This window comes from Heliangelus exortis, chromosome 5 (genome assembly GCF_036169615.1).
Source record: "Heliangelus exortis chromosome 5, bHelExo1.hap1, whole genome shotgun sequence".
Lineage (NCBI taxonomy): Eukaryota > Metazoa > Chordata > Aves > Apodiformes > Trochilidae > Heliangelus > Heliangelus exortis.
Window position 1 is genome coordinate 33,356,107 of NC_092426.1, and position 20,510 is coordinate 33,376,616.

At 41.9% G+C, this 20,510-nt stretch overlaps 1 protein-coding gene across 4 annotated transcripts in view; it reads left to right on the top strand.

The window, feature by feature from the left end:
- Window positions 1–20,510, top strand: part of RAD51B (RAD51 paralog B) — a 387,602-nt gene that overhangs the window by 285,682 nt on the left and 81,410 nt on the right. The gene's annotated exons all lie outside the window — the stretch shown is intronic.

Sequence of the window (20,510 nt, forward strand, 5' to 3'; positions counted from 1 at the left end):
TTCTCTTATCCATGCATTTCCCCATTTCCCTTCACCTTCTCTCCATCACCCCCTTTTCCTTTTTTCATCCCTGCTCTTTTCAATTCTAGTCCTTCTGTGTGTCCCCCTTCCTGCTTCCCTTCCTTTCCTGCATTACACTTTTTCATTCATCTGTCCCCACATTTGTTTCATTTATTCATGTTTATCCCTACTGTTTCCTATCACCCCCCACTCACTGACACAGAATATGCAGTGGTCTTGTGAAGAGGGGGATGCTGTTAGCAGGATTGTATTAACCTATCCTGCATCTTTCCTTTGTATTGTCCTTGTAGTTTTTGTTACCAGTTGTCTTAATGGAAATATAGTTAATATATCAAAATTTCCTTCCTTCTCATTAGAAATCTAGGACAAGGAGAGAAAGCAATAGGGAGTGCAATAGTGCTTATTTGTCCTTCTGTCCTCCCATGAAGCCGGGGCGGTTCAACTGTGGCCTTTTTCTGTGCGTAAGAAGGGATAAAGGCCCTGCCTTGAAAAGCTTGGGTTTTTCTTCCCTTGAGGTTTTCTTCCAGGCCCTTTTCTAAGTGAATGGAGAGGAGTGATTTTCATGTGTCGCTGGCATTCTTTTCTTTCCCTCCTCCCATCGGCACAGTCACGTCCCTAATTAATTGAATTCCCTATTAGACCTTTTGTGAGTCATTTCAATTACCATTAGTGAAGCAGCCTGGGATTTCTGCTGCGTTTTCACTCATCTTCTTGGAATTTCTCTTCTCCTCCCTCCCCCCCTTCCCCTTTTAGTCACTCTGGTCTGTGAAAAGCATTAGATGGACTTCAGCTCCAAGTGCCTATATTGTTTGCAGGCCCAGCTGCATACTTCCACACTCTGCATGTGCGTCACAGCTATTCATCTTGTTTTGTACTTGGCTCTGCTGCAGATGCTGTAAATATGGTAATTTTAGATTCCCTGATTGGAAAGGGTTGCAGGGCGGGCCGAAGTGGTAAGAGCACTGTTTGATTTACACTGGTTCATTCTAGTTTCGTAGAGTTTGGGGTTTTAAGGATACAGCTGAAATGAAACATGGTTTTAAGGGCAGTTTCTTTTTTTAAGGTCAGGAGAGAGATAAATGTGAGGTTAGCTTTGTGTTCTGACATGCAAAAGTGCTGCCCCAGAAACTTTCGGGAGACTGGAAAGAAAGCATGAGCAGGAGGCACCTCCTCAGATTATTATGTAGGATGTCTTCACAGATGGGTAGCTGCAAAATGTGGATGGATCTGCAAACTGCAAAATGGAAAAGGTCCAAGACAGAGAACCGTGAAACGCAAATCTGGAATTTGACTGAAATGGCATCAGTACTGAAGTACTGTAGACTTATGGCAATCCCTGAAGGGAAAAGTCAGTCAGCAGCTTATTTCTAGAAACTTTTGGCATGGTAGGAGTGTAACAGGTAACAGACATCGTATTTCTGAGTAGAATAGAGCAGCGATAAAGCCAGCTTGCTAAAATTATGATGGATGCAGTGAGTGCTTGAAATCTGATGTTTGGAGAATCAAATTACTATTCTGAAACTGAATTTGTACAGCACATGAATCAGGCTCGAGGTAATTCTCAAGAGATCTGGAGCTGCAAATGGCATCACTGGGAACCAACCTGCCGGAAATGCGCCCCACACGTCCCAAGTTACAGGAGCAATTTACAGTTATCAAGCTATTATGATACTTTCATATTATTATGATACTTGTCCCTGCAAGGTTAGAGTCTTTCATGAGAGAACTGACTTTCAATGATCAGGCTGCTGTGAGAAGCCTCTCTCTCACAGCTTCCCAAGGGGAGCTCATTTGTTGAACTGACGGAAAGTAAATTTATGAGGATTCCCTGCACATCCGTATTCATAGGTACTTTTTTTTTTTTATCTCCTAGCTTTTTATCCAGTTAAAGGAGAGAGGAAGGGAACAGTGTGAAAATACCACTTGGTACAGACACATGAAGATGTTTGTAGGAGACTTACTGGGAATTATTTTGCCTTTTATGTCTTGAAATCGTAAGCCACAGTGGATTTAAGAGGTGCATTAGATGACTCTGGAGATCTTCTACTTCACAGGGTGATGTCATTCAAGTTGAAACAAAGGCACCATAAAAGAGAGAAAGGAGTTAGTGTAGAGTTGCATATGAGTCCCCTTTTTCTTCATGGAGCATGCAGCAGCAGGGCCCATGCCATTTTGTCTGAAGTTATTGGGTCATGGCAACACCTTTTTTTAACTGTCTCTGGTGTTGCTCTGTTTTCTTGCACGCATTATTAGTTTTATGATTTGACAAGTCTTACACCTTTTTACTTCCTACATATCCTCCTAGCTTAAAGTGTTCCTCTGCAGAGTTAGCTTGGTGAGGGCTGCTACCCAGAGTAGCAGCAGCATCTGAAATGGAGCCTTGGTCCTGCTGTCACTTCACCTGATAAGCAGTCCAGCATGTGCCAGGGGTACTGACTGAATTGCCCAAGCCCTGGGCAGCTTTCTGCACCTTTCCATAGTTACTCTTTTCTTTTCCTGAGAGGGCCTAGTGGGACACAGGACTTCTGCACTAGGCTGAGAAAAGAAACCATTTGTCACAGCACAGGGGTGGCTCCTTAGCACTGGGAACATAGCATGCATACTATAGGTGAAAACCCTGTTAGCCCTTCCATGCCAAAATGTATCTGAAGTTCATTCACCTCATGTGGGACCTAAATTCTTCTCCTGTAATGTTATTAGATATCTTTCTATGGTTTTTGCCACTGCATAACACTGCTTGGCTCCCAGAAATTACTGCTGTGTTTTATTCCAGAGAGGTTTGCCTCTTAGTAGATAAAAACCTGACACCAACTTAAATTATATAGTTAATTCAGTTGGTTAGTAAAGGAGCTACAGAAATTTCAATGTATTGTATTCCTAACCTCTCTTGGAGTTTTCACAGATAGGTCTGTGTGTATAAATCAATCACAACTTCTGGAAAATTGTGTTCTATTGTGGAGCTATTTTGGGCTTCTGGGGTGTAAAATGCCCTCAAGCTTGATAGGTTCCCAGTTACAGGCTATTTTCATTACTATGTCTTTTCTGAGCAAGAAAAACGATGATTTCTTGAACAACTGAACAGTGACAGAGTTTTCTATTTTTACTTCTGTTTAGATATGCAGAAACTAAATTTAGAACATGTCTGCCAAATGCCTCTACACTGCAAAAAGCAAATGATAAAGATGGTTTTAATTCCGCTTGTCTCAGGATTATCCAAGGGACTGGTTCAATCTCTGTACACATAAGACACGCTGGATGTTGCTCTAGAATATGCCCATTTATAGATGTTCTCTCACAGCACCTTCTCCCTCGACAATCTATCACTGCTTGTGCTCTAGATGAGGTGTGCTGTTGGGAAAGGGAGTATAACAGTGTGACCTGGGAATCACAGGGTGCCAGCATAGTTTTCAAGGAGTGGTTATCAGAGTTACAGCTATCTGATATTTTACTTATGGAAGAACACACATAAGATGTGACAGATAGTTAAATATCATCTCCCCAATCTTTTCCATTGTGTGCTGGAAAATTACTCGCTGGTTTGAGAGAGAAATAGTTCTTTGGATAGGATCTGCCAGGAGAAAGGGAAGGGTACCCTTGTGTGCAGCCCTAAAGTCTGTAATTTACCTGTGCTCTATGCAAGTGGTTGGTTACTCCTCAGAGCTCTGTCAGGTCTTGAGGACCTGACAGTGCCATGATAAATGAGTAAGTATGGAGGCAAAAGATGTGCAGGGTTAGCAAAAGATGTAAGGGAGATCACATATCTGTAAAATGCATGCTCAAGAACACTTTGTGGAACTGGGCTCAATACTGTGTAGTGCTGAGAATTTTCAACTCTTCCTGACATCCCTAGCACCTTTCAGGAATAGCTCAATACTTTGGTTTCTTCCCAAATGAATTTAGATCAAGCACTATCCTCAGCCCCACTGGCAGCTCCAAATTGCTCAGTACATATCAAGGGTTGTTGCTTTCAGGGGTTCAGGCTTGATTCACGTGCCACTTGGAAGTATCCTGGTGTGTGACTTCACAGGGTGAGCCCATTGCCAACTTTAGTCCTGCCATGTAATGCATCAGAGTGACACTGAAAAGTGCATCTTATCCAGTGTCCTTACCTGGGTCAGTATTTGAGCCAGTCAGCCTGTTTTGTATCTAATTCTTCTGCAGCACAGATGTCTGATCTAGCTCAGTCCATCTGTTGGGTTGCAAATGGCAGGTTAAATCATATACATGATACACATGGCACATTGAACAGGACATGCACTTTACAGGGCGTAGATAGGGGAAAAAAAATCTCTTCTGAATTATTTCCCTCCCTCACAAATAACTTGTAAACAAATTATTTCATTTGAAAATTATGTAGTAATCACACCACCTTTTCTAAATCTAAGCAGCTTGATGGCAAAGGTATGGCCTAGTCATCCATTTCCCCCTGAGGTTTGTGTTTGATTTTGCACACACTTGGCACTTGGTGAGGGTCATTTTGCTTTCCCCTCTCTTTCCATTATATTGTGTGCTCAGAGGGGTTTGTGTGGGCCATCATGCTTAGCTCCCTTGAGATCTCACATCTGGTAAAGAATGGAGTGTATGACCCTACTCCCAGCCTCTTCCTTACCTCCAGCCTCACCCCCATCATCTGAGAAGGTTAAACTCAAAGCAACATCTATGATGGCAAAGGTCCAAGTTTGAAATGTGTCCATTGTATGTGTTCAGTTCAAAAACAACATATCAAGGCGAGTGCAGTCCTTACAAGTAGCACCCCTGGGCCTTCTTTTATTCCCAAGCAGAGATATTTACCCAAGGAAAAAAGGGAAGTGACGGGGTAACAGAGTACACATGTTGTGAAAATATGCAGGCAGAGACTGAAGAAAAAATAACAATCTGCCACAAGTAGCTGCCTTGTTCCTCAACTTTTTTTTTTCCCTTCAGATTAGAACCAACCATTTCTTGTGCTCTTTCAAGCACCTTCTGTGGTTTCCTGACAGCTGGCTGGAGAGGATTGAAATCTGGCTTGAAAAATGAGCCATGGGTCATGTTATTTTCAAGACAGGAGAAGCAAAAATTCCCATAATGGTCAAAATTCACAGGCTTAGGGTTTGGTAGGCTATCTTTTTTAGAAAAACAGTGGTGTATATTTTAACATATAACTATAATTTAGAACTAATATTAATAAAGAACAACAAGAGAATCTGCTATTCGCTTCTCTTCCCTCTGATCTGTATGGCAAGCAATTTTTGTATGGGGGTGCACCCTGTCCTTTTAATCTGGAGTGTGAGAGGGAAATGGTCAACTTCATAGAAGAGTATGATGGCTTTTTCTGGAAGTATTGTTTTGGGTTTTTTAATGATGTGATAACATTTCTCTTTCAAAAACTGTTTCATTAAATGAAAGGTAAGACTGAGAAACAGCCTGCAGGCTGGTAATCTTGCTCCTCGCTCTCTTGAGCTTAAATTGAAAATACCAATACATTCCCAGCTTTATGTTCAAGCAGATGTTTTCTGTTAGGAGCTATAAACTTTTCTGGTCTTTTGTTCTTTGGTGAGCAAATTCTCTTTTTAAAATATTTTCAAAAGACAGTACTTAGTTCACAGAAGTGCTAACTTAATTGACCTGCATTTTAGAGCATGTGGCTTCCTCCTGGGAACAGGGTTCACTCCCCTTGCAGCCAAAGGGCACAGCCCGAAGAGGTAGTGCTGTCAACTGGGTTTAAGGAGAAAAAGGAAAGAAAGCAGAGCAATGTGAGAGGTACAAGAGAAAAATATCAGCAGTAGGCAGCAAGTAGAGAAATTCAGCTATCGTGGCCCTGCTATATGGGGAGAGCCAAGAAGTCCAGCAAATGTCTGTGGAGCATGAGGAAGGTGAGAGTGTTGATTGATCCTTGACTTTGGAACAGATGGGTGACCAGCCAGCCCAGGCAGTACAGTGCTTTAATAATGTTGCAGTCCTTTGTGAAGAAGAACTAATATAGGGACAAAGGAGAATATTGTCAGTGTGGTCCAGTCTAACAGTAAAACTTCTAGAGGCTAATTTAATGACAATTTTAATAAGGATTTTTTTTTAAATATGAACAGGCATTCTGTAAAAATTGGAATGAAAGCCCATTCCATAGAGTTCACTCAATTGAGGGGGTTTTCATGGATAACTCAGATAAAAATAGTCATCTATTCTTACTAACAGTTAATTCCTTTAGAATGAGAATAAGCAGCTCAGTCTAAGGGGTAGAAGATGTTGACGGAAAGTAGGAGCTCCTTGGTTCTAATCCTTACTGAGCTCTGGACTTGTTGGGTGACAATGGATAACACAGGTAGACACTTTCAGCCAGTAGTTAATAATATTGAACTACTTCGTGCAAATGTGTGGGATAATTACCATCTGCACAATGTTTGGAATATGCCAATTTCTGTATTTATGCTAATTATTTGTGACAGTGCATTATACTGCATGGTGTAAAATAGATCTGCTAAACTGAATTAACAGATGAATTTGTCTCTGGAGATCCCCTCATGTCCATGCTACAAATTATAAAAGCCCACATATAAAGATTAAACTGGTTAAATAAATTTTCTCATCACAACACTGAGTTGCACTGATTTATATGAAGGCTGTGCCCTTCAGTAATGATTTGGCTTACTGTGTCCAGTGTATTTATAAGCAAAATTTATAAATAAAAATTTATCAGGTGAGAGGGTCTGTTGTCATGACCTGTGTCTATTTTCGTTAGGGATTTCTGGACCAGAGGTATAAAAATTGTGAAAGAGTATGTTTTATAGTTCAGCTGTAGAATGAGCCCTTTCAGTGGCATTAACTCTCCCACATCTACACCAGAAAGTTGACTTGGCTTCTGGAAGTAGTATTGAGTGCCAGAACAGATTAGTCCTACTGTGTAACCAGTTTTCACCTGTTTTCTGTATGAAGGCATTAATGGAAGAATACTTCTTGGAATAGTTTAATGGTTAGAGCAAGGTAGTGCAATTCAAGGCTGCTGGGCAGTAGCTTAGATATACCCAGGGACTGTTTGAAAAACCACAGCAAACCACTTTTCAGGCTTTGTTACTCTTAAGCTGTTTGCAGAGACGTGATGCTTGAATGATGAGCAACTCTTACTACTGTACGATATTTTTAAAGACTCTTTTTTCTTGTCTAGCTGTGTATGATTTGATATCATTGCAATAGCCCTGTTTTCTGTATGACACACTGTACTCGTTTATTGTTTAAAACTGCCATTAGAGCACTTCACAATAGCGTTTTCTTTCTGAACTGGCTTGTATTTTTTCCAGCACTGATTTTTTTTTTTCCTTTTCCTGTTTATCTAAAGTAGCTGAAGGAAAAGGGCACATTGCGTCAAGGCTGATAGGACAAGAATTGGACCTACTGTATGTGCTAGTTGTGTTCAGGCCTGAGCACTTCCTTTTTCCTCCCCCATACCCATAGCCAGCTCTGCTCCATTCTTCGGGGTGGGCAGGATATTGAGATTTACAAGACCCTCTGCCCTCTGAAGTACTGGGAGAGTGTGGTTCCTGCACATTTCTTTACAAAGCCTGAGCCTGAAGAAAATAAGTGCAGGAATTGTGAGGATGGAAAGTTTCACATATTTCACTACCATGTTTCAGATAGTGTCTTTGTCCTTAGAATAACAGTAAAGGAATATGAGTTTTGCTGTCGTGTGGAGCTTGAGGTCTTGTACAGTTTAAAACTTTATCTGGTCTTAGTGCAGGGCCAAGTTGTGAAGTGATTTAATCCTGCTGCATACATGTTTACTCCTGCATGGGAATGGATGTAATGGGAGAATTTGCCCTCGAAGAGTTGCAAGGGATTTGTTAACACACAGAAATCCTACCAGTTTAATTTAAAGCAGTTTAATAGATTTACTGAAACTCGTGCCACACCCCTGTTACTCCTCTGTTTAAGCTACATTTCAGTAAGTGCTTGCACAAGGGTTTGCAATATTTTAAGTAAATTGGATATGAAGTCTACATTTACTTAAAGCAGTGTAATTTTCTTATGTAAACAAGAGCATAGTCAAAACCTATGGACAGCCCCCTGCCTCGAGACCCAGCTGGAAAGCATCACTGAGCCCCATTACTTACTATGGTCTTCTGTTGGCTTCCTCCAACTGCTGGGCCATGGGTGAGGTTTGTGTGTACTCTCCCCAGTATATTTCAGGGTGGAGGGTAAAGGTGCATTAGGTCAAACCACTTATTTAAACCTGTGTGACAAAGCCTGCCTGAAGTGTATTAAGGAGTGCTGACACTGGCAGCTCTGCCAGCCAGCAGCCCTGAGCAGGGTGGCAGCTGGAGGCAGCTGGAGGGCAGCAATGTCTCAGGCTGGGACAGTTGTTTGCAGAGTCTCTGCCCATTGCCTGACTTGCACACAAACTATGTTCCCTTCAACCAGCTCATCCACACTTTCCCCCTTACTAAGGAATTCAAAATTGATTTCATTTGCAAGTCAAGGGAGCATCAACTTTGATCCACTCCTGTGCCAGTGTTTAATCCATCACACATCAGGAGTTTGTCTACTACAAATAATATCCATTTCCCAGTTATATGCAGAATATTCAAGAAAGCGGGTTTCAGTTGAAAATCCAAAGGGACTCCACTTGCCATTTGTCTTCAGGGTAGTTTGCTGTCTATAATTGTAACCCTGGAATAGGTTTACACAGCTACTTTTCAGTCTTCAGTTGGAAATTGCTTTGTTTGCCATTGCTGACCAAAAGCACTCTGTTCTCTTTCCACTGCCTTAAGTGGAAGTAAGTGAGGCAGGGTCCAATTGCCTGTGTCTTAACCAGGGAAGATCTTTTATAAATACCTGAGAACACACTTTAACATTAAAGGGCAGACATGTAGGAGCTCATCAGCTACATTCAGTAGCAGTTGAAAAGTGGATCAAAGAGTTTCTTTCTTCATTTTCCCAGGGCTCAGCTCCGTAGCAGTTTAAACTGCTCTGTCTGCTTCTCCCAGCTGTGTCTTACCCTCTCCTTCCCTTGCACTGGCACCAGCACTTTCCTGACCTGAATAGTTGCATGAACTGTCTTAAACTGGCTGAAAAACAATCCCAGGGGATTTTTTCAGGCCGCTCAGCTGAGAGTGGCTGAAGGTGCCATGGAACTGCATCTTTCTATAATCGTTTATCGGTTCCTCTAAGTTTTCCCATTAAATAAGGGAGTGCTGGCTGGTGCTGTTTCCAGAACAGTTTTGGAATTTGGTGTCCTGTGCTTAATAGATGACTTACAAATGCAATTCTCCTAGCTAGGAACTTCGATAAGGATGTAGTATACTTTCTTAAAGAACCTTAAAGAGTGTCCTAAGTTAATTGCTGTATAGGCTGTTTAACCTCATGAAGGGTTCGATTTCAGTGGGATAATGCAAGCCTGCAGACTTATATTAGGCATTTTGCTCTGTAACTGTTACCGTTACTTTACTGTTACTGTTATTTTAACAGTAACAGCTCCTAACCATGACAAAGTCTGTGGCAAGAGCAGGGGCTAAAGCTCTGTTTGGTGTAGTGTGTTTCTTTCCTCTCCCAGCAGGAGAAGCTCCTGGAGAAGCTCCTCTGTAAGGTATCTTCCCTCTGTGTCCAGACATGGCTGCAGAGCAGGGTATGATGGGAACTTGAGTTTACTCTTCCTTCTCATCTTTAGTGTTTCTGGTAAGAGTCAGTGGTCATCCTTGCAGTTAACTGGGGAAAGACCCCAGTCAAGTCTGGAAATTTTGTCATTGGTGTCAGCAGCCTGAATGGTCAGAGCCTGTACATCATTCCTGTCCTTAGCCTTCCTCTGCCTGATTCAATGGCCATGCCTGGCAATGGGAAAGGCTGTGCTGCTGCTCATCCATCACGTGTGTTTTGTAATTAGACCACTCCTGATCCCAGCTTTCTTCAGTTTATTTTATTTTTTGGCAACACTAATTTGCAGAGAGAAGAGAATGAGAAAGCTTTGATGAGGCAATCCTGGTTTAGTTTTGGTGTTTTCTGCATCTATTGAGTAATCCCTGACAGATGGAGAGTGATAAAAAGTTAGTGGATGGCTGTGTTTGTAAGCAAAGCAGCACTTTATCACTACACCTGCAGTCCCAGAAACCCTTTACAACAAAAGCATTGCAGGCACATGAAAGCCCAGGCAGTAACATCCAAAAGAAGCCCACAGGTTAAGACCAGTGCAGATACAGACAATGAATTGTCGCTGTTATCCAGGGGGCATCTGGGTATATTAATGTGTCCTAAGTGATCTGTTAAGGAGTTTAAGGTTCTTTTGGATGTGTTTGGTCATTCAGGCATTTGGAATTGTTGTCACCTTGTTGTTGGTAGACAGGCAGAGCTAGTAATGCCATAATTGTTGCAGTTGTCTTATACCTTCCATTGTAAAATCTTGTTTTCTTCTAATTATAATTTACCATATCACATGAGCCAAAAATGCTTATCTAATGGATTTGTTTGGGGATGGTTTTGATGGAAAGTTTCTTCAAAAAGTTTGTATTGAGTTAGGAAAAAAATGGTTGTCTTACAAGTTAATTGAAAGCAACTTCTTATTTTAAGAGGCTCCATGGCCTGTTTTCTAGTACAGATTGTTGATTAATGATGGATGTTAGGATGAGAAGAAGGGGATGGCTTTTTATTTTCACATAAAAAATTATGCAGACGTTGATACTCCAACGTATGCTCCAACAGCAGGTTGAGACCATTTTCTTTTGAAATTCCTTTTTTTGGCCTTAGGAACTGATGGGTGACTGGAAGGCAGTACTAGGGAATTGGAAGTTAAGCTGTAGCCCCTGGTTCACAGTACTCATCTGGGCATCTTGAAGGGACGAGAATGGGAAGTAGTGAGGAGCAGAACCATGTCAGTGATGGGCTGGGAAACTGTTGAAGCAGAAGAGCCACGATGCCTCTCTTGCCTCTAGAAGAACAGTGTGTTTCCTGTTTGTGCAAGCAGTTGAAAGTGCACATCTTAAATCTAATGCTATCTGAACCCTAAAAATGCCAGCATTTTTCTGTGATGGAATGTTGGGGGGTAATGCGATTTGTCATTTTAAACTAATAAGTTAAACTAATAAGCAATAAATTAAGACCTGGTATTTTGGCTCTAGGATTTTCCATCTAGTGCAACTGAAACTCAGTAGATTTTGCAAAAAATGCCAAACGAGTCCAAATCCTGCCGTCTTTTCACCGATGGGCTCATTCTGTGGAATCAATAAAGGGATCTCATTTGTGAACTCTCTGAAAAAAGCAGTTCAGTAGTTTAATCCAGAGCGAGGACAAGAATTCCATCTAAGAATTTAAATTTTAAAGATTGCTTTGGTAAAACTTTATCTGCTTCTTCAATACAAAGGTGTTAATGGCAAGGGCATCTTTTTACTTTGGTAATAACAATATTTGTTTCTTTCCCTAAGTGTCTCTAAACTTGTAAGTACTCTTGTATGTAATTTGAGTTTGACCTATTTCTAGAAATCACAGAACTTGCTTCAAATTCTGGCTGTTCTGAAATGTTCTGTTTTGATATTGGCAGGATTGAACCTTTCTCATCTTCCCCTTAGAACTGAAAACTTTCTTCTGTGCTGGGTAAGGAGTGGCCTGAAATGATAAAATCGTCTTAAGAGACTATAAAATTTATCATCAGATGGAGATCTATTAGCATGAAAAATTTTCTTTGGCTTGATTGCATCTCAAAGTTTACCAGAACATATACAAATAGTTTCTAGTTCTAAGAAGTGTGCAGACCTCAATTTTGCATATGGCTGTCTCTCCAAACCACAAGTCACTAAAGAATGTCAGTGTGATGTTTGGCTGCTTAAAGGAGGGCAGCACTCCTAAAGCAGGCTTGTGGTTTTATCCCTGCAGTAAGAGAACTCAAATGTTTGAGAGGTTATTTTATTTCACATGTATTATAATTTTTTTTCCACAGTCTGAAGTAGCAGCACCTGTGTAACCTTATTTAACTGCCTTCACACATTTTCTTTCCCTCAGCTAATATTCTGCCAGTGTGACAAACCTTCCTCTCTTTGAACTGCAGAACACCATGGAAGCTATTTCTCAGCCTTGTCCAATAATGTGAATGTCTTCTATATTCTGCTCACTGGGAGCTGTCATTTTACTAATACTGTGAGAACATGACTACTATCAAGCAGAATAAACTTTACAGGGAAACTGTTACAACTTGGGGTTTTTTCCAAAGAAAAAGGTCATTGTGTATAAGGATCTTTTGTTTGCTTAGACCTGAGCCTTCCACAAGCATGCATCATTACAGATAATTTGTTGCTGCTTTTTGATAAAGAATTTCTTCTCCAGTGGAGGCTATGAGGAAGGTATATCCATAGACTTCAATTCAGTGTTACCAAGAGGAGCGTGGTTCTGTTTCCTTTATGTTGACAAAAGTAAAAAAATATCATTTTTTAGAACATCTAAGTCCTTTCCCAAATGGTCTTTTCCAGCAAATGGTCTGCCATGTAGGAAAGTGGAATTCGGTTCCTCATTTGCTGCTTACTGCCACCTGGTGCAATTGCTTTGCTATCTGTTACTTCTTATCCAGCCTAGCAGAACTGACTGTCCCTGGAATTGCTCAGCATTCATTTCAAAGAAATGCAGGTCTGTGAAAAGATAGGCTCAAGTTTCTAGCAAGAAGAGGCAATTCACAGCTGAATTCAGTCTTCTTTTGGGTTCAAAATACCTGCCTTCCAGTGACCAGAAAGTCTTATTTTTACAGTGAACAGCTCTTTTGTTAGACCTCTTAGTAACACAAGGAAAGGAATTTGTTAAAATACTAATTTTATTTCCACACTATCACTTTAAACATGAGCCAGCTCTGTTTTCCTGAGAACCAATGAGGCTTGAGATTTTTTTTTAATTAAAAGCCATCAAAGGTGGAGTTTGTATTTCCCTTCCTGTAGAATACATTTGAAGCACCTCTGTCTCCAGCTGGCTATGGGAGCAGAGCCAACCCATAATGCTTTCAAGCCCAGCGTGTGCATAGGAAAAAGGGATTTCATCTGACTGATGACTCTGAAAGCATTTCCATCGCAGTGCACCCAAGCTGGTAGCACTGAAGTTGTTTAGGAGAGAAGAGAGAAGTGGATGTGTTTTCCAAAACCTGGCAATTCTTCCCTGTCAAGTAGAGTAAATGGTGCATGAAGGGTCTCACTTCATCTGCTTGTGGGCACTCCTCTCTATGAAACCTTTTGAAGTGGTTGCCAGAGGATGTAGCTGAGATTGATTGAACTTCTTCAGAATCCTTTCCCTCGCCCTATAGCCTTTTCAGCTGGGCTGTCAAAAGTTTTGTTATTGGGGCTATTCCTTAAGACTAATTTTTCTCCCTGTTAGTGCTTAAGAATGCAAAGCAGCACGACCCTGAAACATCTTCCACAATCTTGGTATCCTTTCCAACTTCACAAAATGCTGATTCCCAGGGATAATATTACCCCAGAGTTAATCTGGATTTCTTAGGAAATTCATAGTATCTGTACCTGATCTGTCACACAATGGCCCCAGGCCCCATTGTCATTTCCTTAGGTATGACAACAACATTGTTGTCCAGAGTGACTTAATCTTTGCTTTAGTGCCTTGGGATCTTGCAGTCATCTTCATAGCACCTCACTAATGGGAATGCATCCAGCATTATGCTGGAGAGAGGAAAAGGAAACATCTTTCTTTGTAAAGGAGCCTGCTCTCAATCATCACGGGTGGGTAGGAGTGGAGGTGTATTATGTTCAAGGTTCACAGGTTCAAGGAGCAGGAAATAGGATAGGGTGTTAAGCAGAATGTGAAACGGCCCTCAGGATTGCACTTTGGAGGAGCTGACTTCTTTTTGAGTGGGAGGAGAAGGCATCCTCAGGAGCACTTAAAAGTATGAAAAATGTGGAAGTATTTCTGTAGAGACTAGAAACAGTGGAAGGAGACTGAGGAAGGAACAAAAGGCAGGGTAGTGCAGACCTTGCACATTGGGATGTATATTGGTAAAAATGAGCCTGAGTATCAGAAAATGTGTTTTTCTGCAGGTTTTCCTCTTCCTGCTTCTTACGAGCTCAGAAGCTGCATGCATGGCCTGTTTTATAACAGATGAGTGTTGCCACGTGGAGCCATAAAGTGCAGAGATGCTTGAAGATGGGCAGGTGACAAGAGAAATTATCTGAGCTTTATCAAAAGCCAAAAAATTAAGGTAGACAGATGTTTGGTTTCAGTTCTGGGCAGATGCTCAGATCAAGTCTTATTTTATCCAAACCACTTCCCCTACCCTCAGGCATGGTATTTTCAGAGTGAAAGGATGGGCAAAGCTCAGGAAGATTCCAGAGCATGGCTTCTTTTGCAGCTGGCTGGACATGGAGCTCATCAGCGACAGAGCAAGACTCGCTTTCCTCCTGCAGATATAGTGAGAGCTCAGACTTGTGCATGCACACAAAAATATGCACATGCACGCATGCCAGAACAAACCAGTTCTCTCCTGTCTGCTGGAGAGGAGGCTCCAGTTACAGGATCTGAAGCCAGCAATTTCATTTAAGTCGCTCGGACTCTGGGCGCTGAAGCACTGCCTGCCTCCTTCCTCTCTCAGTGCCCAGCCAGAAAAATCCTCCCCCTCGCCTCCCTCACTTTCCAGCACACACAACACAAAAAGCAAAAACCGACCCAAGCTTGTCTGTGCAGCTGGGACTTATCAGCCAGAACACACAGATGTAGGTCATCCATGGGAACTCAGCAAAGTGTTGGATCACCGAGAGCACTGATAGGGGTGCAGGGCAGCAGGAGGACCAGGGTTGGATTCTTTTTTTATCATTATTATTATTATTATTATTGTCTGCTCTTCTAGAAAGGAAAAGGAAGAAAGATTGCAGCAGCTTTTCTATTAAATGAAAAGATTAGCATGCCGTGGATGCTTTGCTGGGGCGTGATGAGATTTGCAGCAGATGAGTTGGTTGCTAGGCAATGCTAATGAAAAGCAGGCTTTCAAAACTTCTGTGCTGTGTGGGCCCAAAAGTTATCTATCCTCCCTCCTGCAGCACCCCCCCCTGCCTTCCTCCACCCCACGCAATCTCTCAAATATTTATAAAATCCTCACCAGGAACAAGAAAGCCAGACACTGGGCTGGGATTCTGACAGCTCACCCTTTCTGAGCTGCCTGGGAGAAACACATGCAGGCACACACACACACACCACTTTGCTGATTTTCTTTTCCTCTGTATAAAGAAAGAGGTAATTGAAAACAAAGCAACAAAATTAAAAAAAAAAAAAACAAAAAACAAAAAGAATAAAAGTGAGCAGTGGCTCCCAAACCAGCTCAGGCTCCTCTTTCCGAGTTCAGTCAGAGTTTAGGGCTTGCATGTTGGGGGTAGGTATGTGTTTGTTTTCAATTTCTCTCCATGCGTTTTCAAGCTGGGCTCTAGCTCTTCCCCTCCTCCCATCCTGCCCCAAGCCTCCTTTCCCTTTCAAGGCCCTCCGACACAATGAGCTTATTTTCCCATGCTCCCTGTGAAAGCCTGGGGTATGTGCGTGAAAGCTGCAGCCTCCGGAGGACCCTTTTAAATACAAAAATTGAACGCTGCTGAAGTTACAGACAGGGTTTCTGCTATTTTTACAAATGACCCATGTCTCACTCCCCTTCTCAGAAGTATCAGCATTCTTAGATAGCTTACCATCTGTCTCTCTCAACTGTTTTTTTTTAAGTGAATTTAATGTTGGTACAGCAGTCTTGAACATTGATGTTTGCTGCTTGCTCCATATTCTCCTCATTCCTCTGGTTAGTCTGCCTCAATCCTACCTCAGTCCTTTCATATCAGCAAAAACCAGATATTTCTATGGTCAGTTCTTGGCTAAAACTGCCAAACAGGCAGCATTTAACAGGGTCTAATTCAAATTAATCCATTTGAGTCATATAGCCCTGTCATGAAAAAGCAACACTTGGAATTTACTGAGCTAACTTGGGCCTCCAGGCTGGGCAGGGAAACCTGGGGAAGGCCTCACTATGCCGCCCGCTTCATGTTTCACCCATCCCTGCCCCCATATATTACCTTGAATGTGAAGGGCATTTTCTCCCATTAATGCCAGTGTGTATTTTTCATTAATTCTTTTGGGAAGGTAAGAGGTTAGCATGAATTGGAAACAGAATTTAAAATTACTGTGAGGAGTGAATGCGAGTCTCATATGGTGGTCCCCTAAAGGTAGTCCAAGTCTGACCATTAGCAATCTTGGTTGAGGTCTGCAGAAGCCACTGGCACTTGCCTTAATGAAAATAAGAGCCTGTGGGGGTTTTGTGGGATTTTTTGGTTTGTTTTGTTTTAAAACATGCTGGAGCCAATCTGTTTTTCTCAGACTCTTCTCACTGATGACAGTATGAATTGTTAATCAAAACTCCTCAGGTAGCCAGATTTTATGGGGTGACCTCTTTGCACTATATTTCAGATGGCAGAGACCTGTATGTTCTTGTTTTTCCTTTTCTCCATTTTTTTCTACCCCCAGCACTGTTTTAGTCAGTACTCTGTGGATAGATGAGATATTAAACCACCATGATCATGTGTGGTCATTAAAAATCTCAATGCTTTCCCTTCAGAAGTTAATCTTTCAATTATCAGTTCGGGGAATTTAATTTTGCTTCCATAAATTCTCCTGCTGTTTCAATTAAATAGGGATGGCCAATTTCTAAATGCTTGGGAATACAGCCAGCAGCTGTGTGCAGACTGTGGGATCACTGTTCAGGTAACTCTCCAGTATTTGAAGTAAGGATTTTGGTCCTGCAGGATATGTTACAGGGTGTGTTAGGGACTGTGGTAAGGGCAAAGCAGCCACGTGCCCTCCCTCCTGCCCTCTGCCAGGCCGAGCAGAATGCCTGGAGGGCTCCATGTTTCTGAAGCCATGGCTCCCAGCAGTCCAGGGCTGGACATGCCTGCAAGGTATTGTTGGCTGTTATAAAAGAAAACTTATTTCTCACCTTCTTCCTAAGTTGTGTAGAACAGTCTGGAGTGGCCAGCTGCTGCCGCTGGCTCCATTTCAGTTGTGGATATAGGCTTCTCTTTGTTTAGCTTGGTCTTCTTTACTTTGATATTTTCTAAAATAAAAAATGCTGGACAAATGCAAAATAGGGCCACCTCTGGAAATTAACGTCATCTCCTGTTCTGAAATCAAAACCCAGCACGTGCCTTTCCCACATGGCTTGAGTTCCAAAAGCATGCCCATGCCCACAAGGGCTGCTCCTTGTACTGCGTATCTTTGCAAGCAACCAGTCTAAGTCCTACAAAAATACTTTATTTTGTGATGTTAACAGAATTAAGTGATGAATGCAAAACATGGCCAGTTTTCATTCACATGCCACTGGATTTTTTTCTTTTATGCTAGCAGCTACTAAATTCTGAGCAGTCAGGTTTTACCAGCATGGTTGCTCATAGGAAACCCATTTGGTGGCCATTTCTGTGACCACTGTGAATGCTGTATCTTGGCTTCACATACACAAGAAAAGGAAGTGCTGAGCCTTCCAGGAAGAGGAGACAGACCATGAGATTTATCTATATTTGCTTGCAAGAGATAAAGTTGGGATAAATCTGATGAAACATATTATACTCTAGGCTTCAAGGTGTTTGGTTTGTTTAAAAAGCAGCTGATACATATCAAGTGTTAGCATTTCTGACAGCAAACTTCCCTTCATATAAGGCTTGCCTGTATGCTCTCTGGAGTCAGTGGACTTACTAGGGAGTAAGGTAGGGTGCATAACAGATTTGGAGGTAAATCCTAGCAGATCTATGCAAGCAGAGCTGTACTTGCTTATCAACAGATAGCAAACCATTTATATTTTCCCTGTAAAAAATGCTCATGTAACTGAAATTTACTTCGGTTTTCTGGTTCTACAAGTGCCAGTACCATCCCTACTGATTGTTTGGAGAAGGTCCTCTGCAGATTCACACACACTCAATTGATCATGAATGAAGCTAAGAGCAGTTATTAATCTTACTGCCTAGTTTCTAAACCCCCTTTTAATCCTGCCTCTGTTCTCTTAGACAATGAATGCAGTGAGATGAAGGCAGGATCAATGCCAGCATGGAGCTGCCCTTTTTAGTAGTTGTCGTGGCAGGGTTTTATACATCAGCAACAGTGAGTGGCTCTCAGTGTACTGGGGGGACAAGGGGGTGAAGATGAATTAAAAGGGTCAGACGTCATGCTCCTGAAGGGATGGCAGAGTCCCATACTGACTCTTGGTCTCTGGTGAGTTTTTGGGTTCCTTGTATTTAATGACTGACCCAATAAGACATTACAGCCCTACTGCCCTTTGGAGATCCATGAAGAGCTCAACACAAGCTAAGAAAGGGTGCATTGTGTCTTTGATCCACTGGGCAGTATTTCACAGGCTGGCAGTTTTAATAAAATCTCAGAGGAACCTCAGCTCATTTTTTAAGAGGCTTAACATTGAGTTAAAAGTTCCCTTTACCCCTGCATTGCTGCAGACCTTTTGCTTCTTGTGTGCTGCCAGAGGACCTGCAGGGAATTGGGGCTTCATGAGCCCAGACTGGATGTAGGCAGCTGGTTGAGACTGGTTAGAAATCTGTGGGAGGAATAGCGGGATGCAAGAAGCTCCCTAAGCCTTTTTGTGTTTCTCAGTCTTTGAAGTCATCTGGTGCTTCACATGCAGTGTGAAAACTTTGCTCCACACCTGAAAGAAAAACCAAGCTACTGACCTTTAGGTCAGTTATTTTGAGCAGCATGACATGAAAAAGCTATGCCCAGTACCACTGCTTCTAGTAATGTTATTTGTACCACTGTCAACATTAAGTACAGATAACTGACTCCACAACTAGAAACATGAACAAGTTCACTGTCAAGAAGTCCTCCCCTTATACACTGTTTATAGAGATAGCCAGAAAGCAAGTATGGAGGTGGAGAAGATCTTAGAAAAGTTGATAAAGGATCCTTGGAGCTTCAGATAGTGTCATGGTTTCTTGTTCAAAGCTGCTAATCGAATGAAAAAAGCAAAAGGTGGGGAAGAAGAGTAGAAGAGACCCAGGCAGGCTGGAAGAGGGCCACTCAAGCAGCAAGCTTTCTTTGGTGTTCAGCACTGAGGACTGGGATGATTTGGGCCAGGAAGCAAATCACTATGTGCCATTTTGGAGTGCAGACCTAGAGCAGGTCAGAATCTGAAAATTGATGAATACTGAAAACTGCAAAGTTTGTTTTTGAGCATCTGATCACTTTAACCACTACTCTGCTCACTTTTGTTATTGTTATGTGGAGGTGCTGATTGTGGACTGCATGGATAATTTCACAGCGAGAATTCCAATCTAAGCCATATGTTGACCCCTCAATATAACTTTATATAGAAAAACTATTGCTAGGAAAATGTTAGTGATTAGTTTAAGGGCGGGGAAGGATTTTGCTTAGATTTTCAAAAGTATAGGCTAAATACTTCTGAAATCCCAGGCACTCATTTTGATAAATGAAATACAGTTCTTGTGGTATTCCAGTCACCACTAACTCTAAACCAGAATCCTTTATGAATTCAGAAATTGACTGCTAGGTTACTGCCCACTCCCACAGATAATGCAGGCTGCTGGAGTTTTTGATTTAAAATGAAAATGGAATCTCCAACCAAGGATGTTCCATTGTGCGTGACTGAAATGTGGCTTTCTTGGTCAGTAAAGGTTTGATACTTTAAGAAGCTTTAACATGAGCAATTAAGTCAAAATTAGCACCTGAAATGACTGGAGATGGAGAAGAGAAGGCTCCAAATCCTGCTGTATAAAAACTTCTGCCTTTCATAAGAACTTACCTGTTTTGTAATACAGCAGCTGAAGCCCACTTTCAGTGATCCTTGTAAGATCCAGCAGAACTGTGCTCCCTTCCTGCTGGTAGATGCAGACCCTGCATAGATGTAGAAAATACAAACTCCACAGGTATTTTTAAGATAACTCCTTTCTTGAGACAGGACAACAGAGGGGAACAAATGCTTTCAGGAAGAAGAAATTGCATTTTCGAACTGGTATGTCTTGGGGCATTGTTGAATATCAAGAGAAAACAAAGAAAATAAAACGAACTCTTACAAAGGAAGAAGCAGTCATGTAAAAGGCAGAGATGATTTGTGAGATTTTGCAATAGACTCCTGAGGGGAACAAGGCCTTTTCCTTGATACATTTAAAATTAGACTGGACAAGGCAATGGAAATTCAGTGTATGGGCCCCCTTGGGACAGAGTGGATAGGCTACTGAGTCTCCTTTTGCACGTTCTCTTGCTCTTTTGTAACTCTTCCTGAATACCACCATTCCAAATAATCATTTGTCTTCCCCGGATGCCCATCCTGGCTCTCTGTTCCTCCCCTTTTCCCCTTTAAGAAAGCAGTTGTGTTTGATTCATGGTGTCAGTTATCTTCCAAGCTCTGCACGGATCCCAGGGGTGGGAGCTCAGGAGGCTGATGAGGGTAGGAGTGATCAACTGCAGGCTTTCCTGTTGCTGAGCTTGCTGCAGGCCTGACCATTAAGACTTCAGCAGATGTTTCTGCTTAGAAACTATTGGCATCTTTATGGACTGTTTTTTTCCATTCT